Source organism: Neomonachus schauinslandi, chromosome 1 (genome assembly GCF_002201575.2).
Source record: "Neomonachus schauinslandi chromosome 1, ASM220157v2, whole genome shotgun sequence".
In the NCBI taxonomy this organism is placed as follows: domain Eukaryota; kingdom Metazoa; phylum Chordata; class Mammalia; order Carnivora; family Phocidae; genus Neomonachus; species Neomonachus schauinslandi.
Window position 1 is genome coordinate 112,536,241 of NC_058403.1, and position 27,020 is coordinate 112,563,260.

Genomic DNA, 27,020 nt, shown 5'->3' on the forward strand with positions numbered 1-27,020 from the left:
TAGTGTGTGAAGATAATGGAGTAGGGAGATGCATACCATAGCATATCTATAGTTACATGTTTAAGAAGATTAAACAAGAAAATTGAAAATGTTGTCAGGAAACTGAAAACTACAAAAAATAACAAAACAAATTTCAGAACTAAAAAATATAGTAAATTATATTAGGAACTCAATGGAAGGTTTATTAGTGGCTTAAACATATCTGAAGAAGAAAGTTTATAAGCCAGAAAATAAGTCAAAAGAAAATGCCCAGAATCAAGTCTTAATACTTTAATTACCAATATTACTGCCCATTGCCAAATTTCTTGCATGGTCAAAGAACAATGAAAGAACAAGAAAATGGAACAAATATGGCTACTGGCCTAAATACAGACACACACACAAAGAGAAAGATAAAAATCTAAGTATTCATACATGCATGCCAGTGTCTATTTTTAATAATGAATTGCCTTCACAACTCAACTGATATGGAATATTTTTTTCCAGGATTCTATTTTCAACAGGTATGTGAGGATTACCTAGAATTTCTAAAGTGCCTCAGTATTTGACATCTTGAAGATTTATGTTGGCTTTCTGTTTGTCTGTTTACTTGCCCTTACTCACCAGCTTTAGCACTTAATTAACTACAGTCTCCTTGGGGACAGAGGACTTTGTCTTCTTTCCAGTTATACTTTCTACACTTTGTACCTCCTTAACAGATAATAGGCACTTGCTTAAAGTTGAATAAATACATGTTTGAATGAATCAATTAATAAAAACACTCTGAAAAATATATTCTCCAATAAATTATTTTCTTTCTTTTGGTTCTTGTCTAATATCTTATCTGTTGTTGAGACTACTTGTCATCATTTTTAGTCCTGGCCTCTAAACAAAGAAGTAATTAGTAAAATATTTGTTCACATATGATATCATTTTGGTCTCCTGGCTTCCTGTAACCCGTCAGAGCAGAAGAAGTTTTATACTTCAGTTGACTGTATTTCTGAACATATTATCAGAAAAAAAAATGCATTCAATAATAGACACCTACTCTTAACAGAAACCTGCACAAGGAGATCTTATAGAAAAGAGAATAAAATGAAATCTGAAAATGCCATATGGAAATAGAAAATAATAGAATTATAGGAGCTTCTTGAATTATACCTAAATTTATGAATATCTCTGCATACTGATGTGGTGTACGTCTTTGGACTTTTGGATCTGAAGCATATACTATGAGCGTATTCTGATTCATAGCAGTTGAACCTCCTTTAAGCTATTCTTTTAATATTCCTCCTCCCCATTCCAATTCTCAACAGATTTTGCAATGGATTCAAAGTTTAAGCATAACGATTTACATATTTGGTTTAATTCATCTACAAGTCTGATGCCTTAGCTGACAAGGCTAAAATGCTGTGAAGCAGGCTGGCATCTCTATCCGTGGGGCTTTTTCATGTGGCTAGCTCAGACTCACTCACAACATGGCAGGCTCAGGATTGTCAGGTTTCTTGCATGGTGGCTGGCTTCCCCAAGGGTGCTCCTTCTGAGAAAGCAAGAAGGAAGCTACTAGGCTTCTTATGACTTGACCTTAAAAGTTACAGTCATTTGGAATTTAAATAAAAACTTAAAAAATTTTTTTTTAAAGATTTTATTTATTCATTTGACACAGAGAGAGAGAGAGAGCACAAGCAGGGGGAGCAGCAGACAGAGGGAAAAGGAGAAGCAGCCTCCCAGCTGAGCAGGGAGCCCGATGTGGGACTCAATCCCAGGACGCCGGAATCATGACCTGAGGTGAAGACAGATGCCTAACCGACTGAGCCACCCAGGCGTCCCTAAAAAAACTTTTTTAAGATTTTAAAAAGTTACAGTCATTTCCACTGCATTCTCTCGATTATACAGAGCCTGCCTAGATTCAACATAAAGGGGACTACACAAAGGTACTAATACCAGGAGGCACAGCTCACTGGGACATCTTTGAAGTTCTGCCATCTTTCATAACCTCTTAAGCCAAGAAAAACAGGCCATTTACAAGAAATGCATTTTTGCCTTTGCTTCAATATTTTTGTTGCACTTTAAAGTTTTAAACCATGGATTCAACAACATCCTCTATCACCTACCACAAAGAGTGACTTTCACACTAGGTTCTAGGTATGTGCAATAGACACTCTGGTCATCTTCAGTTTGTGCTTGTTGTTCTGGTTTAATATATTAATTTCCTGAAGGATTCATGCTATCTTAACTAAAAATAAAATGCCGTATAAAACTCAAAGTATTTCAGGATATACTCACTGAATACCTACCATATGTTACATGCCAAATGCTAGGGAGACACCGATTTTAAAAATGCTATCTTATCTTCAGAGAGCTTAGGATAAGGACAGACAGAGCATGCAGTTTTTACATTTCAATTTCCCCTTGGACAGCTCCTTATATAGTTTGTCCAAAAAAATATTTTTTTCTCTGACCCTCACATTTTATCTGGAATCCCTTTCATGCTGAAAAGAAACTGTCTTTCAGGTTCCAAAAAGAGTTTAGCAAATGAAACAGTACAAGTGATAAATGTGAACTGTTACTCCTTCTTTCCTTCCCCTATATGATTTCAGGTGGGATTTATTAAGAGAAGATGTATTTCTTCTTCTGGGTCATGAAGAACATTTTTTTTTTTTTATCTGTAACCTCCAAGGAAACTCATGGTGAAGTAGATAAAATGTCAGAAATAATTAAGAAAAATGCAGGGGTATCCAACAACCTAAAATTACACCTTTTGGTGAAGCCTCGTTTTCATCTCCTTGGTCCCTTGACAGATAGAAACACCAACTTATCACATTCTTTAGATGATGGTGTGTTAAATCAATGTGGATGAACTCATGGTACAGTAAATGGGAAAGATGAAAAAGAAATTCTCTTAGCAGGTAGAGGTCATGGGATCTAGGAGGTCAATATACACTATGCAATAGATACAGGGTCTAGAATCCCTCAGAATTGTCTAAAAAGCCTCATAAATCTCTCTCGACATTTTCTCTAGTTTGAATCATACTTCCATTTTCATCACCTTTTCACCCATTTTTTTCTTTAACTACAAAAATTGCTTTTTTTAAACACATGTTTCAGTTTTTCTCCTTCCCTCTCAGTAGTAGTGTTTTCGATCACTATGGTAGTAAAATCAACACACAGAGAAAGTGGATTGCCCGTATCAGAAATGTAACATCACACAATCACAGACTCTCCTTTGTAAATACCTCGCACATATTTTCCTATCTCCACTGAGATACGCTTACTCTCCATATATAAACTGTTAAAATGAAGTGCACTTAGGAATCAGTTTTGTTTCTGATTAGCCATAATCAATAGATATGGATCATTTATTAATATTTTATTAGTTCTTTGAAGCACATACTACTAAAATCTTTGACCACAAGTAGACAAAATATCTGCAACTACATTAATTTGCCTATCTAGAATTTTTAATTACTCATTAGTAGCAGTAGTTATAGTAAAATAGATAAAAGCTCTTAAATATACCAGTGTCAAACACGTTGAGGAAGTTGCCCACGGTGAGCATAAATTTAGCCCTGCTCTTCCAAGGCATGCATTTTACATAGGCAAGGTCATCCTAAGACTAACCCTATCTTTAGATGGGTAAATATGCTTAATATTGGAAATGATAGTAGATATTTCATTTGCCTGCAGATATAAACCACATTCTCCAATATTAGCTATATAAATAATAAAGATCTATAATGGGCCTTAGCTTTCCTTTTCTGATAACCTTGGATAGAGGACAAGTTATTGGTTTTTAGGCTTCTAAAGATGGCAATGATGCTAAGACCTTATCTGGATAAAAATTCTAATTAATGTAATCTACAATAACAATATTTTATTACATCTAACACATCAAAGTTGCAGTATTTGCTTACAAATGTATTTTCGTATATTTTTCTATATCTTGGCTAGCTCACAAAAATTCTCATAAGTGAGGAATTAGAAACTATATCCTTGTGTCTAGAGATATATATCCTGGATACGTAAGTAAGAATGTATTTGCAATTAAAAAATGTACTTTGAGGGTCACTTGGGTGGCTCAGTCAGTTAAGGATCTGACTCTTGGTTTCAGTTCAGGTCATGATCTCAGGGTCATGGGACTGGAGCCCCACTTTGTCTGCTTGGGATACTCTCTCTCTCCCATTCCCACTGCCCCTCCCTGCCACTCTCTTGCTCTCTAAAATAAATAAATAAATCTTAAAAAAAAAGAAAAGAAAATGTACTTTGAGGTGCTCAAGACCACGTTATGGTTTTAACATGTTCATTTTTAATTTTTTTTTTTAATTTACCCCCAACCAAGAAGTGAAATCCATTGGGGGAGTTAAGATGGAGGAGTAGTGGGGGGGACCCTGGGCTTGCTTTGTCCCTCAAACATGGTAGATTGGCATCAAAACATTTTGAACAACAGGAAATTGATCTGAGGATTAAATTTACCCCAACCTTCAAATTTTTAATTCAAGTTTTTATTTGACAACCATGAGAGGTAAAAAAATTTGGAACATTTTAAACTAAATGCATACTTAAAGGACATTTTGGACATTTAAAATATATACACTTTAAATAATTTAATTTAAAATGTATTTTTGGAAGTTGATTTTCCATATGCATAAATGTGTACATACATGTAAACATTAAACATTTTATTTCATGTACATAAAATTCAATATATTGCTATTTGATATTTTTTGCTTTTTTAACAATACGTATTTAAGGCATATAATTTGATGATTTGATATACATACATATTGTGAAATAATCACCACACTCAAACTAATTAACATATCCATCACTTCAGATAGTTACCATATTTTTGGTTTGCTGAGAACACTTAAAACTTACTTTATTAGCAAATTCCAAGCAGAAGATAGAGTATTGCTAACTTCAGTCACCTTGTTGTACATTAGATCTTCATAACTTACTCATTTTGCCTAACTGCATCTTTGTACCTCTTGACCAACATTTCTGCATTTACCCCTCCCCCCCCAGTTCCTGGACACTACCATTCTTCTCTTTCCTTACAAAAGTCAACTATTTTAGATTGCCTTTCTACATTGGGCTTATTATACTTAGCGCAATATTATCCACATTCATTCATGTTGTCACAAATGACAGGATTTCCTTCTTTTTTCAGAATGAATAATATTCCATTGTGTGTGCCTATGTGTGTGTATACACCAAATTTTCTTTCTTTATTCATTCATTGTCAGACATTTAGTTTGTTTCCATGTCTTGGCTATTGTGAATAATGCTGAAATGAACATGGAAGTATGGAAATCTTTTCAAGATCCTACCTAGTTTTGTTTCCTTAGGATTTATACCCAGAAGTGCTCCACAGTGTTCCTGCAGCTCTCCTATTGTACTCCAGAGCTCTCCCAGAACTATTTTCATTGGCATGTAGTTGTACATCCATTGTTGTTGTTTTTGTTGGAACAATGAGCGTTGGGTTCTCCTAGTCTGCCATCTTGCTGATGTCACCCCTCAATTTACTGCTATTTAATATTGAATTATTGGTAAATGCCAATATTCTGCCAGGTTATAATTTTTTAAACTACAGTTAAATACACATATCATACATATTGCTATATTTTGTCACTTTTACTCTGTCTATTCCCCTGCTATGGAAGGTGGGGGAGGTTGGGGTGTCCAGATATCCCAAAAGGCAGGTTCCAAATGAGTCACCATCTGAGTATATAGTGAAAGGAAATGGTTGTCTTGGCAACTGAAACAAAATTAATGTCCTCAATTCTGACTCTTCTATCAGGTAACATTTTAGTTCAGCAGTTTTCAGATGTTCTTTGATACCAAAAGGCAGATCTCTTATTACCAATGGAAATTTATCAACTGAATATCTATTTTTTTTAACGGAAGAAAAGTTGATACACAATGTTACATTAGTTTCGGGTGTACAACATAGTGATTGGAGAACTCTATATATTATGCCATATTTACAACAAGTGTAGTCACCATACAACGCTGTTACAACATCATCAACTCTATTCCCTTCACTGTACCTTTCATCCCTATGACTTATTCATTCCATAATTGGAAGCCCAGACTTCTCCTCCTTCTTATTCAGGAATTGAATCTTCTCAATTGTAATTTTACTGGGGGTACTTGGGCCATACAAGACCTTCAGTTATTCCAGCTGAACAAGTTTTAATACACTTTAATAGCAATTTAATCTGTAAAGCAAAGTGTTTAGAAAATTTTAAAATTTTATCTTCTGGGTTTTATTACAACGTTTTTATGAACTCTAATATTCAAATACTTTTCCCAATTTGAAGTAACATAGATTCTTTGAAAAGAAATTGTAATACAGGGCGCCTGGGTGGCTCAGTTGGTTAAGCGACTGCCTTCGGCTCAGGTCATGATCCTGGAGTCCCTGGATCGAGTCCCGCATCTGGCTCCCTGCTCGGCAGGGAGCCCTGCTTCTCCCTCTGACCCTCCCCCCTCTCATGTGCTCTCTCTCTCTCATTCTCTCTGTCTCAAATAAATAAATAAAATCTTTAAAAAAAAAAAAAAGAAATTGTAATACATAGAAAAATTAAAGAAGAAAACAAAAATTATCTAAAACTTCATCATATTTATTTTGCTACATTTGATTCCAATATTTTCCTCATGCATCTTTTGGAATGGTTTTATATTTTCCTCTTTTTGTCACTTATTCTTTCTCTCAGGAACATGTTACTAACAAGCCTATCTTATCACTGTGACAGTTTGTAATGGCAGTGTCCAACAGTGTCAGTAACATCACTATTGTACTCAGTCTATTTGAACTATTATACTATGTTTAATTTATACTATTGTTATTTACTTAAGCTATTGTAAAATAATTGTATGTAGATCTTTTTCTGCGTCTCTATTTCCTCAGAATATCTTCTTGTAAGTGGAATGTGGGGTCAACCAGTGTACCATTTTGCAATTTTTCTTATATATTGTCAAATTATTCTCTAGATTCTGGGATAATTCTAGAGTCTGGAATGTTTTCACCAATTTATCACCTTCCATCAAAATAAGAAAGCTCCACCACCATCCTACTCTATTCAGCACTGGGATTTGACAATAGAATAATCTCCATGAGAGCATTTTTAAATTCATTTCTTTATCAGTGAGGTTGAACATATTTTTATATTTTATTGAATATTTATATTAATTTTAAGTAAATTATCAATCTTCAGCTCTTTTCTTCTCTGTTGATGTGTTTCCTATTTTCATTTTCCCTTTTAATTTTTAACATCAAAAGGTTTTTTTTTAATTGGTGTAAGTCAAATTAATTTTCTCTCTTGCTAGTGTCATTTTTCATCTTTATGTTTAGACAATCCTTCCCAAACCCAAGATTAGAAAAAAAATCTTTTCTATATTTTCTTCTGAGTGCTTCATGATTTTGTTACATTTAACTTTAATTTAATTTATGCGATTTATTTTAATGATTGATTAGAGGAGAAGGCCTCAACTGAGACAGTGCATTTACAGTAGTTCATTTAACTACCACATCAGTTCCATGAGATAGACATCACTATTCTTAGCAGAAAACAGAGAGAGAGCGAGCTGTTTTTACAGATGGTTAAACATCTAGTAAGCGGTGTATTAAACTGTTAAAATCCACAATAGTACCAAAAGTCTTCTCAGCAGCTTTATTGACATAAATTAGCTTTCTACAAGAATATCCTGGAGTGCTGCCTAATCAGACTTGATTATGAAACTTTGCGATTAGTTAGTTTCAGTCTCTGCGTCATGCAACCAAAATGCTTCCTTTGCTTCTGATGAACTTCACCAGATGGCTGCTCTACCATGTACCACTTTTCACTAGAGACTAGTATTGCTGTCTTTCCTCTGGTATCAAACACTAATATCTGTTTATCTACTTCCTTCAAGCATAGAACAGGCCTTTTTCCTTGTTTCGTACAGGCTCAGGAGAGCAAAGATCAGGAAATAATTTCTCATGAAATTTTGTTGAATGTTTAGAAACATTGGAAGGGAAATTCAAAACAGAAAACAGTACTACACGCAAGTCCAGGTGCTCTCCCTGGAATGACCCTGACTTCAACAAGCCAGAGGCATCTCACCCAAGGCTCAACTTTACCACCTGTCGGGGCAGTTCACTCCCCAAACTACCACTACAGTAGGACACCAGGCATCTTTGTGTTTCTGTCTAGGCGAGAGCAACTCCTGACCCTAAAGGGAAGAAGAAAGTTTTCCCTTTATAAACTCACTTGCTCACTCACTCAGTCACTCACTCCTTGAGTCTTGATTTCCTACCCCAGCACCAGTCTCTTTATAGTATAATTTAAAGTGGGAATATACATGTCTTTCTGGGGAAACACTATCCCTAAATACGTACACACGCATGCCCAAGTCTGGTCTTCTCTGGTCCTATGGCACCAATAAAAGGTCTTAAGACAGTAGTCCAATACCCCTAAAACTAGGTTATTAAGACTTAGGTAATACATAAACAATTCTGAGTCTTCTAGATGAAGCCATGCCAGATTTGCTCAGATTTATTTTCATACTTTTCTAATCAGCTATCTATTCTGGCTATCTTCATCTGTGTGGAAAAAGCAGCCCCTCAGCCCCAAATCAATGACTTAAACAAATTTATTTTGCTCACAAGTTTGTCTATAATTTATGCAGGACTTAGTGTGGCAAACTAGTCTCTCTGTTTTGCATCAGCAGAGATGGCCTGATTGCTGGGAACTAGAATCATCTCAAGGCTTATTCACTTACATGTCTGGCAGTTGTTGCTGTCTGTCAATTGGGATTTTGGCTGAGGTTACCAGGCAGAACACCTATACAGGATGTTTTGATGTGGTCTGGGATATTGTGCTTGGGTTCAAAGGGTGAGTGTCCCAAAAGTCAGAGAGCCAGGTGGAAGCCATATTATTTTATGAGATAGAATTGAAAGTCATGTAGCATCATTTCCACCACATTTAATTAAAACAAAACAGCCACAAAGTTCCATCTAGTTTCAAAGAGATGGGAAATAGACTGCAATTCTTCACTGAGGGATGACAAGGTCTGGAAAAATTTGTAAGGCCAGAAATATTGTGTCTGATTTTATAAAATACAGCCTGACACAATCTTCCCTCTGGTTACAAAATTACATTCATCCCACATGTAAAATAATTTACCTCCTCCCTAAGGCCCCCATGATCACATCCCATTATGGTTTCAGGTTCAAGTTCAAATTTAAATTATGTTCACTTGTATGGGAGGCTCCTCAGTGTGTGGTTCTTAAGTAACAGCTCTTTGAGAATAGTTCTTCTCAATTAAAAAAACAAACTGTAAACTAAATAGATAGGTTATCAGCTCCCAACACACCCAAAATACAATGGCAGGGCAAGTATAAGGTAGCCGGTGGAAGCACTCTTATTCAAAAGGAGTGAAAGAAGAGACCCAGACCAATCCCTGGTCCACAGAAATCTGAAGTCCTGGAAGGTGTGTGTTGACAGTCCCTTGAGTGGTGACTATTTAATGAGGGTAAAGGGTGTTCAAGGGACTTTTATTGATTGATTTATCAGCTTCTTAATATTTAAAATGTATACAGTGAGCATTCACTTATGGATAATTTCGTAATTATAATAATATAAATATGTGTTTTCATTTGGAAAAAGGTTAAATGAGGAATTCATAAGGCAAAAAAATAGAATCAATAATCCAAACACAAAAAAAGATTTGAAATCAAAATGATAAATACAACATAAATAAATTATAGATACAATATAAATTAAAACCTGCTTATAACTTTAAGTGTGTATTTTGAAAATTAATACATGAATATAAGATAAAAACAAACAAGTATAGTGTCTATTTTTTTTGTTTAGTTTAGTTTAGTTTTGTTTTACTTTATATTCTCCCAGGATCTACTAAAGGAATAAGAAATAAATGAAACCGACATATTTTGTGGAGTGTACTATAAGCTATTTATAACTCTTGAGGATTGTGCAATCTGGGTAAGCTCATCCCCAGAACAACTGAAAATTCAACATGAAATTATCAAAATTTAAAAATTTACTTTAATTCAGATGAAAATATTTCTAAAATATAAACAGTTTCCTGATATTTTAAATAAAATACAGCCTTGCTCAGTTAGGATCATTAGCTTTACTTTATTCAACATAAATAAAAAATTCTTATACAAGATAATTGTAAGTTTAAAATCTGTTGAAATATGAAGTTCAACTTTCTCCATTATCTGTTTCTATGAAACAATGATTACCATCCTTACTGAGTGGCTAAGTAATCCGAGAGATGGACTAACAAGCCAAATAGAGATATGAAGAGAAAGTGGAGTACAACATACATAGACCTGTATGACAACTCCAACTCTGTATTTTGGAAATTAACACATGGACATAAGAAAAAAAACAAAGTATGATGGCCAAGATTCTTTTACTTTATCCCCCCGGAATCTACCATTGCCAAAATAAATCATGAAAATGAAAGGCTGCTGTAGTTTTTGAAATTTTGAATGCTATTGCTTTCCACTAATATTCATAGACTGGGTTATGGCAGCTCCCGTGTAATTGTTATTCCTAATTTTGACTTTGAAGCTGGATGACTAAGTTCAGAGCATTGTGAATTAAGCAAAAATAAATCATTCCAGTAAAATAAATGAAATACATCATCTTTGAGCAGTATCTCCGGAGGCTTTGTGGTAAGTAAAAGTCAATTTGAACTTCGCCTAATTGGTTTTCTTTGCAGGGGTCTTACTTGCTTGGTTCATGTTTTGTACCGTGTTCCAAACAGGTATTATTGCAAGGTGGCTGGGGCTAGAATACATGGTTTGTGGTTGTGTGATTACATATTTTTGTAATATATTTGTGTCAGAGTTCTTTAAACACCATCTTGTAGTGAGAGTAGAGACAGTAGGAAATATAAACTCATATTCATCCTTTGAAATTCAGTTTTCTGAATGCTTAGTTCTGGAAGGGAACTGAAGCCTGTACTTTGTTTCTGAGATTTCCAAATTCTCTTCTGAAATCTCTGATCCCAATCACACACTGGAGAGTAATGGCCAGAACATCTCACTGTAAATGTATATTCCTCAACCCTTCAGTGCCCACTGAATATCTGCTAGACTGGCTTCATAGGACACCAAAGCAGAAAAACAGCCAACCTGCATGATCCTGTGAAACCTTAAAAACAACAATGGGTAAGACAGTAATTTATGCCCTCAATGCCCTTCCGTCCCATTCAGCACATTTTGTAGAGTAGCTCATTTTCTAAAGCACTTTGAGAGGTCACCTTTAATGAAATCAAAGCTTTTAAGGGGAAAGGACTGATGATATTGCAGCCCTGATATTCTCTCTCTACCAGATGGGCCTGGTGTTAGATGCTTAACTTAGCACAGTGTTAGCTGCAAGATGCATGAGTTCCAAAATGATTCTAAGTGTTCATTTAACATGAGGCTTCCTTTGAGAAAAGGCTGCCAGTGGTGCATAATTGTGCCAAATGTGCAGTAGTTTCATAATGTGGGCTGTAATCCACTAGGAACTAAATCCTGCTATTACTCTCTTTAGGGAGACTTCTAAAATTCTGCTCTTCTTATTGTGAAAGTAACCTGGAGTAGTTAGAGGTTACTGGAAATGTCCTTAAAAAATTGCTACACATGTATTGAAACTTTCTTAAAGGAAGTCACAGTAATGTGTTTATCAATTGGGTTATCCCTCGAGCCACAAGACAGGGCATCCAACATATAATTTCTTCTTCTCTAATAAGTTACTCTTTTATTTTTTATGTGTTATGCTGTAGTTACAATATAATCGACTCTTAGAAATTAAATCATCATTGCCTTCTTCAATAACTAGAATTTTTTTGTGTGTACTGACGGGGTCCATACCTATTGCCATGGTGTGGGCGATACAATGGAATCCGGTCTATGAAAAGGTGGACGTGTGCAGAAGTGTGCCTTTCTCATGAGATTTCCATTCACCACTCACATATTTGTACCTGTGAGTGTGTAAATGCATCTGTATATGTGTGTGTGTTGCAGTGTTGTCATTCACCTATCTAAGGAGCAAATCCAGTAACCATTTCCCAGAGCACTGCCACATTCTGTAATTGTTCAGGCAAGGAGTGAAGAGTTCCTTATCTAACTGAACCAACCAAGGGCCTTTAAAGGAAGCAGAATGCAATTACCCACATTGAAACCTGGCCAGGACACTGGAGCTAGTGACTCCACTCTTCCAGAAAATACCAGGACTCTGGTTTTATGTCCTATCTGAAAGTTGATGCCTCCAGTCAAGAAGGGCCTTGCTTTCATACACTGTTAGGTAATCCAGAGCTGAAGCTGCCATTAAAAAAAAATAAAAGTAATTGGACAAATAGTGAAATGGTGCAACCAGTCCTCATGGGGGTGGTTGTTGTTTTACTTTTTAAAAGAGAAAAATAAGGATTTTTTTTTTCAGACCAGTTCACAGTTGCATTTCTTACTTCAAAGACTAATATATTGCCTCTAAGTGCCTATGATTTATATGAAAATTAACCCTATCTCTTACAAAAGCAAACAAAGATAAACAATAATTTCATTCTGTGTCTTTTCATATAATTTGTACCTAGAGATAGTACATTTTAAGTTTCTGATATTAGTAGAGCTTCTATACACCATCAGGTAATTAAAATATTAATGAATTTATATGCAAGGATTTTAGTAAAACAGATTCAAGATAATAATTCAGAATGATCATTACTAATAGAAATAAGATGCATGGTAGGCGTCTAATTCTTGATTAAAGAGTCTTCATAATATTTAGTGGGAAAGAATTATTCGACAGTATTTAATTATAACCTAAATATATTTCAGTATTCACTATATTTCAATTGAAATTTCTTAAAATAACACAATTTCAGCATATGTTTCAAATAGACCTAATAAATGAATAACAAATGCATCTCTTAAAAAGAAAAAGGCTTAAAGACTTTTTAGTAGCCTTAATTATTATAATAAGATTTGGTTCTTATTAACTAAGGAAATATTAAAGGAAAGGTAATTCTGATGTTAGTTGAAAGGAATGATAATGTAATTCAATTTACAAGGGTAATAGTTTTCAGTTTAAGTTTTATGTTTCAAATATGATACAATTATCCAAGTGTCTCTACTTGTGAGTGGAATTTATTTTCTCATTTATCTTTATACTCATAGAACTAATCCCAAAGTTACTCTTAAATGTACTGCTCAAGCTTTTCTATTTCCGTTTGGGTCAGGGGGTCAGAACACTATTCTCATGAGGTCAGGGTCATCCTCATTAGCGTTGCTCTGTTCTGAGACCGCCGATTATGCCTTTCGTCCTGAGAAGCCTGGGGTGCCTGGAAGGAAAAGCAGATGGATCCGGAAAAATCTATCATGGGCATAAGTGCCCCGACTAATGGCAGGTCAGGACTGCCATTTTCATATACAAAGAATAGCATATTATTATTCTTCAGCCTCTACATTCTTCTTAAATTTACTAACCAAAAAAAAAAAAAAAGAGAGAAAAACCCCCACAAAACCTGCCTATATCAAGCATAAGCCAAAAAGAAGTTAGCATATTTTAATTTAAAAATTATGTTTCTCCAATAATAAAGGAAGACTTTTATAAAATCTTTGCATTTTTAAGAGAGTTTATTAAATAGATCTAATTAAAATTTTTTCACAGAAATTTAATGGCGTGGAGAAATTCTCATAATGTAATTTTAATTAAATTATGCTCATAATACAGTGTTGAATTGTGTAGGAAATTTTATATAATAAATATGTATTATGGATTCTAATTACATAGCTATGCATTAATTATATAATATTATATATTAATATTATGTCACTCTATTAATATATAATAATATATTACTGATTAATATTAATATATTATAGTATATTATTATATGATAAATATCATATATTTATTATAATTATATTAAATATATTATAATACATGATTGCAATATTATAATTCCAAAATAATACTACGTATTATTATATCCCTGATGGAAAAAATCTTCGTGAGAAGTAAAACCAACATACAAAAGGCAGCAGAAGCAAGGGATGGGATGAGAGGAGCAAGAGAGAGAAAGGAGGTCAGGAGTGACTGCAAATGACATAATTTGACACCCTGGATCCGAGTGTATCTGAAGGAGACTGATTTACTCCTAGAATTTTAATTACAAAAAATTATAAAGCCCTCCTTTTTTTCTTAAGTTGATTTGAGTTAAAGACTCAAAAGATTCCTTATTAATATATCTGATATTTGCCTCAATTCTGCAGGCTAATGCCTGCAGAATGTTTTGAGATTCCAGTGTATATGTATATCTTAGAGGGAGGAAAAAGGCTCATTTCATTTAGAAAGAAAAAAAAAGATGATCTAGTCAATAATTTTAGGATTAAATTTTTAAAAGCATTGTTTAATGATAAATAAAAATATATAATAGAAAAGGCAACCTATAGAATAGGAGAAAAGATTTGCAAAAAATATATTTAATATAAAGGTTAATATCCAAAATATATGATGAACTCATATAACACAATAACAAAAAGTATCTGATTTAAAAATGGACAAGGAAACTAAAAAGACATCTTTCCAAAGAAGACATCCAAATGGTCAAGAAGTACATGAAAAGATGCTCAATAGCTCTAATTATCAGGGAAATGTAAATCAAAACCACAATGAGATATCAATTCACACTTGTAAGAGTGACTATCATCAAGAAGACAAGAGATAACAAGTGTTGGTGAGGATGTGGAGAAAAAAAGGAACCCCTCTACATGTTGGTGGGAATGTAAATTGGTACAGCCATGCTGAAAAACAGTATGGAGGTCACTCAAAAAATTAAAAATAGAACAATCATGTGATCCAGCAATACCACTTCTGGGTATATATATAACCAAAGGAAATGAAATCACTATCTCAAAAAGATATCTGCACCCCCATCATCACTGCAGCATTATTCACAATAGTCAAGATATGGAAAGCACCAAAGTGCTCATCAACAGATGAAAGGATAAAAAAAAATGTGCTGTATATACAAATATATGTAATATTATTCGGTCATGAGAAAGGAGGAAATCCTACCATTTGTGAAAACATGGATGAATGTGAAGAATGTGAACATTAAGGTAAGTGAAATGAGCCAAAAAGAGAAAGACAAATATTATATGATCTCACTTATATGTGGAATCTAAAAACAAACAAATAAACAAAAAAGTTGAACTAGCAGAAACAGAGAATAGGACGATGGTTGCCAGGCGCTGGGAGGTGGGACAGAATGGAGAGATAAAGGTGAAAGGGTATAAGCCTTTAGCCATAATATGAATAAGTTCTGGGGACCTAATGGATACCATAGCTGTAGTTAATAATATGTATTGTATACTTGAAATATGCTAAGGGAGTAGATCTTAAGCATTCTCACCACACACACATAAACAAGTAACTATGTGAGGTGATGGATGTGTTAATTAACCTGGTTGTGGCAATCATTTCATGATGTATCAAATCATCATGTTGTATACTTTAGATAAGTACAATTTTGTCGTCAATTGTACTTCAACAAAGCTGGGGATAATAGAACCAAGGCATTTCATATAGCATTTCTCCTTATATATAAAAATAAGAGTTCAAAACTTACCCATTTGTTTGGTGGGTGTACTGAGCACTTACTGTGTGACAGACGCTATAGACACTGGAGACACAAAGAGAAGTCAGAATCCTCTGGCAGCACAGGAAGGGAGTGTAGCCTAGGGGGGGTAGAGACAGAAAAGTGAAGGTCAAGAAGCAACTCACCCAAGTGCTGATACTGACAGGCATCTTGATTATGATAGAGATTACAGGTGATAGATGGATAGATGATGCTAGATAGATAGATAGATAGATAGCCATGTCCATTTGATACATACATCATAAACTACATTGTTGTTTATCTTTGTAGATAGATAAGCCAGTAATGGCTCTTCCCTCCCACTTCAAAAGTCATTTAAAACCCAAATATATTTTATGTGGAGCCTTAATAGTTCTCAAATACTGTGACATTCCAAAGTGAAGTTCCCGTGAAAACATTCTTCTCATTTCCTCTTTCTCCTTGACTGGACGTGGTAAAGATCAGACAAGGCCCCAGATGGACAAAGCATGGATAAAGGGCAGTTTTAGAGCGGTGGGTAGATGTGGATGATTTCCTGGACCATTCCTGGCTGCTGCCTCGCACAGAAAAACTGTCGCAATCCTGAAAGTCACCTGGAGACTGTAGCAATATTCCTCTGCTGTGCCTGACATGTTTGGAAGCATGTGTTTTCTCCACTAAAGGACATCACTCTCCAGACCTCTTAGCTTATTCCTCAGTCTAAGACTACCTAAATTTGTAAGTCAAATAGTGAGGGTCCATGATGCAGCAGATCTCTCTACTGCCATTTTCACTTTGACGACATCAGCCAACATTTTGGATCAAGCTTACAAGTTTCTCCTCCCTGCCTGATGAACCCATTCAGTCTGCTTTCTCTTTCCATCCCTCCTGCTGCTTAGGTGCTAGCAAATCATGACAGTGTATGGATGCCTCGCTTCTGAAACCAGTGAGCTGGGGCCCCAACTCTTTAACTTTCAAAGCTCTAGCTGAGCTTACAGAATTGTCATTGTATGTTAAAGAAAACCTCTAGGAAAATTGTTCTCCGGAGGATTCTTGTAAAATACTGTACTTAGTTCTACTTAAAGGGAAGGTAACCCAAGCAAGAATAACAGAGCATTAGAATGAGGAAAATGCATTTTAGAAACCACAGTAGAGGAAACCCCGTTAGACTATAAACTGCTGCTTTAGTACATTTTGTAGGGAAACATGATTAAGTTGACCAAAACTGAGTTGCAAAACGGGGTGGAACCAAGCTATGTGCTGGCTGATACAAAATTAGGGGAGTGCTCTTTAAGAAAAGTCATACAAAATTATAAATAAAAAGTTAGGAATTAATGTATATTAATTTAAAATGAGAAAGGAAATATCAAATTAAAAATTTTCAAAAAGCTGACCAAAAAGAGAGCGTATACCACAAATAAAGAGGCCCATGCCACCTTCACTAGTGTCTCAGTAATCCACTTCTGATTCCAAATGATTTTCCAAGATACTTGTAAGCAACTCTCCATTCTCAATTACAGCGTCTTTTTATTCTAGTGCTTTCTCTCATGTATATCTTCTCTATTCAGGTTTAAATGTGCTCAACATCTGCCAGCTTAATTTTTAACAATTTCCCTATGACCTATATCCCACTACTAGTACTACCCTAACATTCTGCAACCAGACTTGTGTCTGACATTGTTTCTGACCCCCTCTGACTCAAACACTGTCAGAAAGCTGGCCTTTACCTTCACCAAAACATCTCTCGCTAAGAGCTACCTAAGGTTAATGACCAAATAATATCCAAATAAATCCTTGTCTTCACCTAATTTGTTAGCATGATTTTATTCTGTTAATATTCTCTTTATCTGAAACACCTTTCTCTTGTCTTTGGTGGGGCCACACTCTGCTTGTCTTTCTCTTTTTCGTCTGTGTATCTTCCCAGTGTGTATCTTCCTCTGCTAAGTTATTAAATGTGGGGATTCTTCAAGCTCAGGCTTAGGCCTCTTTTCTCCTAACTATATTTTCTAAGAACTCTCATTCAAGCCCATGGTTTCAGTTGACATCTATGGAGAGATGACTCACAGATTAGTATCTCTAAGCCACACCTGCCTCTTGGACACCTCCTCTTGATATTTCAACACATCAAATGGTTTTAGAATGAGATCTTTCAGCATCCTTTATTTGAAATGTTTTTTAGCTTTTACCTGTGTTGAGATATATTGATATATTTTCTTTAGCTACCTAAGATAGCTCACATAATAAACTAATGCTCTCCAATAGTTAATGTCAATTCTACAAGATTCTCCCAGAAAGGGGTATACTGAGAAAATTGAGTTCATTGAAAGTCATGGTGGTTTTTGTACTGTATAAAAAATAAATAGGACATTGCATCTGCCGTAGAGAACTTGAATCTGCTATTAGGGAAGTTTAACTGTGATGAAATAGGCAAAGTCTTCTAATTCATCAAGAACTTCATGAGAATATTTTAATGACAAATCTGCACATAAATTGAAAACATCCTAGATATTAGACCAAAGATCTCAAAGAGTATTGGGAAAATTTTTTATAACTTCATGATTTGGTGGGACTAAATCAACAAAATGGTTTAAATTTTGTTTTAAATTTTTAAAAAATTTTTTAGTGTTTAAAATTTTAAAGTGTTTAAAATTTTAAATAAATACGAAAATAATCACTTTTTAAAATTAGTCATTTTAAACATCGGTCTATGGGATAACATTGTGTTTCAAAGTAGCATACAAATGTTTATTTTGACCATTACTTATTCCCTTAACTATCTACAATCAATAATAATAAGAGCTTTCATTTATTTGAGTATCTATCATGTACAAGATGTTACACTAAGGGCTTGAAATATATTAACTCATTTATGTCCTTATATATATGCATCTCCATATATATCTCCTACATATATATGTATCAAGGGGTGCCTGGGTGGATTGATCAATTAAGCATCTGACTCTTAATTTCAGCTTAGGTCATGATCTCAGGGTCATGAGATCGAGCCACTCGTTAGGCTTTGTGCTCAGCACAGAGTCTGCTTGAGAATCTCTCTCCCTCTGCCCCACCCCCACCCTGGCACACTCTCTCTCTCAAATAAATAAATAAATAAATAAAGTACTTTAAAAAAATAATTATTTGTATCAGATAGCTCATTTTACAGCTAAGGATATTGGAGTTTGGTATTGTGTTCAAGATTACTTAGCTAGTAAGTGTCAATGAAGATTCAAAACAAAGAATTTGACCTGTGGTTCTCAAATGGGGACACATTTATCAATGTGTGGAAACATTTTTCATTGTCACTGCTTGGAGGGTACCACTGGCACCTCGTGAGTAGAGGCCAGGCCACTGTTAACCATCCTACAAAGCACAGGGCCCCTCCCAACAACAAAGAATTGTTGAAAACGTCGCTATTGCTGAGGTTGAGAAGATCAGTACTAAATAAACCAAGGTGGCTCAGGAACACTTGACAAAAATTAAAAACTTTATAAACAATTAAGGGTACATATGTCATCTATTAAAGGAAAGGTGGAATTCTTTCAACAATGATCCCAGACAGACCATACATCTATAACATATGGCCTGCCACTAACAGGCTGAAGTGGACAGGGCCACGATGCCTAGTCCAGCTCTATGAGGTAGCCCTCAGAGCCTAACAGGTCTGCCTATGTTTTTGGTCACATCTATAATTCCAGGAAGTCTATTAGAGAGAATTACAGGGTGGGGTAGAATGAAGGCTGTGGTATATCAGGGACAGAAGGTCACGATGAGGCACTAAAATCTATTTCTGGGTAGAATTGGAAACCCAACCTTTAATTTTGAGATTAAGGTGTCTCTGAAACTGGAAAAAAAAAAAAAAAAGACAGATGTTAGAATTAGAGGACGACCCAAAATAATTTCCCCCAGTGAATCACTTCCCAGTTGCTCAAGAGGCCTTAGAGTGCATGTAGATGAATTGACAAATTCAGAATCCATGAATAATGAGGATCGACTCTAATAAATAACTCGTGGGGGGATTGTCAAGATTATGTAAATATTAGAAACTTCATCCTAAGCTCCCTGCCCCACCCTTGATTTACCATACACTTACCCTTTTCTTAATAGTTGCTTACAGTGACAGTGGCAAAATAATTCCTAATTCCATTGTTCCTTCTATATTTATTAGTCAGCACTTGACTGTAAGGAACAACATTCTCTTCTCTTCCTACTTATTTACTTATGTATCTGTTATTGTCAGGGACTCATGAAATCTAATTTTATTTAGTGAGTTATAACATGTCACTATTATTGTTCTCTTTTTGCCATTAGAAGGTCATTTTAGACTGTGAAATCACTAATAAAAGAGCAGAAAAATGTAGCATTAAATTGACCGTGAAAGGATTGCCTGTTTACAATATGAAAGCTAAAACATAAGGCAGAACATCTCCTTGTTTGACCTCAACTGGGACTTGCCCATCTTTAAAAGTTAATTCTGAGATTACAAATAAATTTTGGCAAGCAGACAAATTCATAAATACAGAACCCATGAATAGTGAGGATCAAAACCCTCACTGCCCCCGATAAATTTTTATGATCAGGGAAATACTAATCAAAGCTCTCATGTAATAGTTTAGTTGATTTTCCCTGTATTTGTCATAGTTCTGGTGATTTGCCTGAAGATATTAGACAACAGTATAGTGTCATTGGTCATTTTTTAATTATTTAAATTGTTAACTCGGTCACAAAATACTTCTTTAATTTGGATCTAGTATCTTCAAGGCCAGTGGTTCTCAAGTAAGGATACATATCAGACTTATTCATAGTTTTATAAAAATACTGATGTCTAACACTTACTCCTTACTTACTGAATCTCTTTACATCATATTCCCAGTGTTTTCTTTGTGTATTATGTATACAATGTCCCAGCATTAGCCTCTATAAAAATTATTCTCATCTTGTTTCATAAATTAGGTGTAACATTCACTGACTTTTTGAAAATGGGCTTAATCAGTTATCCCTAGAGACACTTTATCTACAATTATTTTTGTGATGACTTTATTATCGTGTTTTGCATGCCACAGAAACAACCCACATTTTTGTCACTTACAGATTCTTATTACGAACTCTCATTAATTCTTTCACACTTGAAAATTTCAGTAATAGATTAACAATAGCAATTAAGTCTCCGTCTTCTACAGTCTTTGTTTTACTCTGATGATTGTCTCTGCTATAAGCTATGAGCGTTTTTGTCCTCAACAAAGACTGTGTCAGATGACCAGAAAAGGACTATACCAGGGACTTCACACTATTGATGATTCAAAGAATAGACTCTTGTGTAAAATCTTCTGATGGCATCACTTAGACAACTTTCAGACTGGGCTAAGTCAAGAATAAAACAACTTCATGAGACCTGTAACCCCAAAGCCAGTGAAAGATGGCAATATAATAGACTCTGCTTTTGTAAACTGAAATGAAACATTTAAAAATATTTTTCATTGACTCCCTCCAGAAGTTCCTAAGTCTTCTGACTTTTCATGTTAATTCACTTACCTAGGCTCAGTAAGAACCTGTCCTCATTTTTACCAAGATAACTAATTATGCAAGCATGTCCTCATATAGAGCATTAGAGTTGAAAATAATGCTCTTTTAATCAGGTGTGACAAGCCACTTTTAAGGAACTATGATCGACTTTACCTACAAAGCTGATGCCGAGAAAGTCCCCTCAGAGAGACTGCCCTGGTGCGGACTCTAGCTATAGAGTCCCAGCGTTAGAGATGGTAAGAAAGTTCACTTCTTGGCATGCCAAAAAACCTAAGGATGTTCTGGGGACTTGAAGAGAAGAAAAATTCCTCCAAACGTATATACTGCTGGTGAAATCTGGTATAAAGAGGTTTTTTGTTTTTGTTTTTTTTTTTTTGGCTTGGTTTCATATTCTCATGTTGAAGCCATACTCTCATAATAGAAGCCTTTAAAATTAAAATCTAGTCTGAGATTTCTTATGACAATTTGCCAAAAGAAGTTAATTTTGTGATTTTTCAATACTGTTTGTGTCTGGATTTTGCAAAATAATCTTGAGAAAAGGCATACGGAGTAAATTAAGACTTTTGCTGCAATAAAGATGGCCAAGCCATCTTTATTTTGTGATCAAGAATAATCTTCCTTTGAGTTTATTAAGATCACAAAGGAAAAGAAAATTATGGATAAAAGAGATCACTAGATATTTTTTTCCACGAAATGGATAAAGAAAAATCACTGGATATTCTTTTCAGTGGAACATCATAGTTTCCAGAGATTAACTGATCCTATAGGAAGGTGCACTTTATTTTTCCTTTGACCAGAATATTTCACAACTTTGTAGAGATAGACATTAACTTCTAAAAAAGTAATAATATTGCAAATAATTTCTGTTTTTAAAAATATAAATGTGTCTGATGGAATGCATTTGACCGATGCATACTGACCTGTGCATATTGACTAATTTTCCTAATTTTTAAAAGATTTTATTTATTTATTTGTCAGAGAGAGAGAGAGAGAGCATGAGTGGTGGAAGGGGCAGAAGAAGAAGCAGGCTCTGCACTGAGCAAAGAGCCCAATGTGGGACTCAATCCCAGGACTCCGGGATCATGACCTGAGCCGAAGGCAAATGCATAACCAACTGAGCCACCCAGGCATCTCTAACTTCCCTAATTTTACATCCATTTGTAAATTCATTTTAGTATTTGTTATTTTGCAATGAACCTGTGGTACTTGAGTTTTCTTTGAATCAGTTTTGCTCCCTCATCAATTAATAAGTTAAAATCTTTGACACATGTTCATTTTATATCATATGATAATCATGATTTCACCTTTTTGTTAGAAAATTATCTTCTAACATTTCTTATTCAAGAAAAAAATTAATTTTTAGAAATTGGAAACAACCATCTACTGCTAAAGCAATATAACTGGAAAAAAAGGTATTTGAGTTAAGAAAACTAGCTCCATGATATTCTCATGAGTGTGAAATTACTTGTTATCTTTACTATTTATGTGTGAAGTTTTCATAACAACTTTGTGTGAAGTTTTCATAACAACTTTGAGGGCTTATCATCCTTATCATCATAACACGTATAGAGGTCTTTTTGATGGTATGAGCACAGGTATTTTTAAAAAGCCATCAGTAAGACTTCAGAATTTGAAGATAGAAAATATTTATCAAGTGTACATAAAAAACAGTGATAAACATGTTCGATGGACAGATAATATATATTAGATAGAATGAAAGACATATATTTAAAATGAAGCCATGAAGGTACCCTGCCAGATTCAAATGTTCATGATGGCATAGATATTTCTATTAGGAAATAAATCGAAACCATACCCTCCTGATCTAGGGAAAGAAAAGATAAAGTGTAACAGAGCCTTAGAGATTTGTCCATAACTTCAAGGATGGCATGGGCAATGGCAAGTGAGCAATAGAGAGCCTGATGTGGAGCTTGGGTCCAGATAGTGGGAGGTCCTTTGACACTGAAGGATAATTGAGCTCATGGTCTCAACTCTCAAAGTCTTTTGCCTGTTTTAAGGGCACCAAGGCATCATGCTTTCCCATGGCCATCCATGCTATAGTCTTACCCTTTTTGTCATTAATGATCAAAGGCCAACTATACAAAAATTTCCATATATGCATTTTTATTTAACTGCAACTGACAAAAAAGACATGTTTGAACCTCCAACAATTTATTCACTGATATTGACCTATGCTAAATATATTTGCCATTCATTAATGCATTGGTATGAGTAAGTGAGATATATTTGCCACTCTTTTAATATCCACAGTCTTGTTCTGTTCATGCCCTCTAAAATGACAGTCTACATTAAGCATAATCACTGTCATGTACTTCCATGGGGTGTATTGTGAGGAGCTGGGAGGAAGTCTTGTACTCACTAGGAGGAGAGGACAACCAGACTGAGCACAGAGTGAAAGAGAAAGAACAAGATTAAAGGGAATCTATATGTGAGAATTTTTGTTCCATTGTTGCAGGATAGAACTAACGGAAATGGAGAGAAAACAAGTACTTAAATGATCTCAAAAGGGAAAAATGTGTATGTGTGGGGTCAGAGATCTAACTGAAGGAACAAAATGTTCCTTTAGAAGGAATAACCAAGAAATCTCAATTGGCAAAAGTTAAATTATATGGGTATTATTATTAAATTTGAGAAAATACAAAAGTCTAATAAAATAATGAGTGAGATACACATTACAAATATTTCTTCAGGTCATTTGCTAAGTTTCTCAGGGGGAAAAGAATCATTGCTAACAAGACATGTTGTACATTTACAACTTTTCCAGGACTGAAAAACATTGCCTAAAACACTTCCAACACTATGGGATGTGACTAATGAGCCATAGGAATTTTAAATTAAACCCCCTTGTCTTCTTAGTTAAATTTAGCACAATTTACATATAAAGATAGATAAGAAACTAGTCAGCTAGAGTAATAGGACACACAATTTAGATGGCTGGGAGCCTGTTTTAGAAAGATGGTAGAAAGTCTTAAATATGCTATGAGGGATTTTTTCTAGAAATGAAAATCTGGGGAAATGGGGAGGCAGAAAACTTAGATCATCTTGCCAATTCTCTGGGGTCAAGTGAATAAACTCCCTTGAGGTTCTAACTGGGGGAAAAAATAGAGTAGTCATAGACATATACCACAGCATGAGGTTTATATGAAGTAGTCTTTATCACATATAATTTTAATAGGGTTTCTGCAAATACAGAGCAGCATAAACTCTGAGATAGCATGAAAAGGTTTGGCTTACTCTATTTACCTTATAACTCAATTCTTCAAATAGTGGGCCCAACAGTATGATAGACACTAAGCTCTGCAGGAGGGATCTGGTGCAGGATAAGACAAAGTCCTTTCCCCAAAATGCTCAGCATATATTTTGTTGAAAGTCTTTGGTATTTTACAGATTTATTTTTTTAATTGGGAGTTGTACAGTAGGAAATTCTGCTTTGTCCAGATCAGGAAATTCTGCTTTGTTAGTCAGTCAAAATAAGAATATAGCTGACCCATGTTGATCAAGGGTCAACTGTACTTTTTACTACAATAATTATTTCATTAAAACAGGACACACCTCACAGAATAAATTATAGTTCTATAAACTGAATCAATTTGGCTTTATGAAAATGTGCTGTAGTGTCTTATTTTTCTCATTTTGTTGCAGACCTTTAGAAAATTCATCAAGAACTTCACTAATTTGAGAATCACTAAGTTTGACACATAAAAAGGGTTTGCAGTGTTATGCATCTTACTTTTTCAATGGGAAGAATATGTCCGGTCACTAAACAGACAAGGGGAGGGAGAAGAATGGATTGCATAGGTACAAACATACCTGGAAATCATCTACCAACAAGAGATAAGTAAAGATAAAGATAATTTTAGAATGCAACATGCTTCCTGGGGATTTCCTATCCACTTTTAATATCTGTATGTGAATTTTTAATCAGATAATTCTGTAACATTTTGATAAAATCTGATGCACTAGTGGAATTTGCATTTTTACTCGGGGAACAGACAAAGGTAATCTTGGATTGCTAGGGACATACCTATTGCAAAGCTGAGCCGGAATAGGTTTTAGAATCTGAGGACCACATCAAAAACTAATTATGTACTATACAGTGGCTAACAACAACATAATAATTAAAAAAAAAAAAACCCACTTATCTATCTATAGCACCCCTAGGGGAAAAAAAAGAATCTGAGGACCACATGGGGTTGTAAGCATCTGGAAGGCAGGTCATAGGAGAACTGGAAATGAGAAAAGATCAAGGAAAACATTGGGAGCGAGCCCAAGATAACCGAAGAATTATGAATGCTTTTGTTTTCCTTCTTAAGGTTCTGTTCCAACTCTTTTTAAAATAATCATCTCTTTTTTTGACAGGACCTTAAACAGATACATACATTATTGAACGGATAACAGCTAAGTAGTTCTGATTGAAGTGGGAATGAAAGACCCAACATTCTAGCTATAGGAGCTATGCCCTCAGCAATCATGGTCACCTATGTTCAAAACCAATGATTTTGAAAGGAAAATGTAGACAGGATAATGAAAACTGCAATAGGCAAAAACTCAGAGAACTGGTATAAATATTCCGAATGCATGAAATGTAAGGAGTTATTTGTATTCTAAAACTATGTAGTTTTGCAAGCACTCACATTTAGCCTTAATTATCATGCAAGGCTGACATGTAAATTCTAAGGTGGCAGAAGGAACAGGAGGTTGGCTAAAGATGATAAATTGAACATCTACCTTTCCCCAGCACAAAATTTATTCAGGGTTATGGATTGAAGGTTTATGTTACCTCCAAATTCATATGTTGAAATCCTAACCCCCAGTGTTGGTATTAAGAGGTGGGGCCTTTGGGATGTAGTTACATCATGAGGGTAGAGCCCTCAGGAATAGGATTAGTGCCCTGATAAAAGAGACCCCAGTGAGCTCCTTGGCCCCTCCTATCATGTGAGGATGTAGCAAGAAGGCAACCATCTACGAACCAGAGAGCGGGCTGAATCTGCCAGCACCTAGATCTTGGACTTCTTACTTTCCAGAACTGTGAGAAAGAAATATTTGTTGTTTATAGGCCACTGGTCTATATGTTCTGTTATAGCAGTCTGAACTGACCAAGACATTTTTCTTTGAAAGCAGATACAAGGTAGTGGTTGTTGGGGGGCGGGGGGGGGGGTAGGCACTGAAAAACATTGCCTGAAAACACTTCCAACACTATGAGATGTGACTAATGAGTCATAGAACTTGATTGGGATAAGTGTAAGATCGGGGGAAAGAGGGAGTACTTAGAAGAAACTTTGAGGAAAAATTCTGAAAGAGAGAAAGCCAAAGAAGCAATAGCCAAAAATATCTACACAAGAGAGCTGTGGGGGTGAAAGTGGCTCAGGCTTCAAAAACCCATATTCAACACGACAGTGAGCACGCCTCAGCCCTAGTGGAGTCTCAGGTATTAATTGGAAATAATTAATTGCAATTCAGAGTAGCCAGGCTGCATGACCAATTTACAGGTGTTCCATAAGGAACTGTTGGAGAGAGCAGTGGGGAGGAAATAATAAAACAAATAAGATTTTTCATTACTAAAGAAATGAATCTTGAAGTAGAAATGACCTACATGCTAAATTTTTAAAAAATAATTTGAAAACCTTGGTTATAGTTTTTCTTCAAAACTATAAAATCAAAATCTACTTGCTGTTATGAGCGCAGAGCAGACATCTACAAAGAGAAAGTAAACTATATCTACACCTCCCCACTCCAAGATTATCACCTGGGTTAGCTAGTGTTAACGTGATGTATTCTTTTGTTTTCACTATGTTCTCTTAAAAAACATATACATACCAACCTGCAGAGTAATTTTCCTAATTTCTTAAACAAAAATGGGATCACACTATGCCATA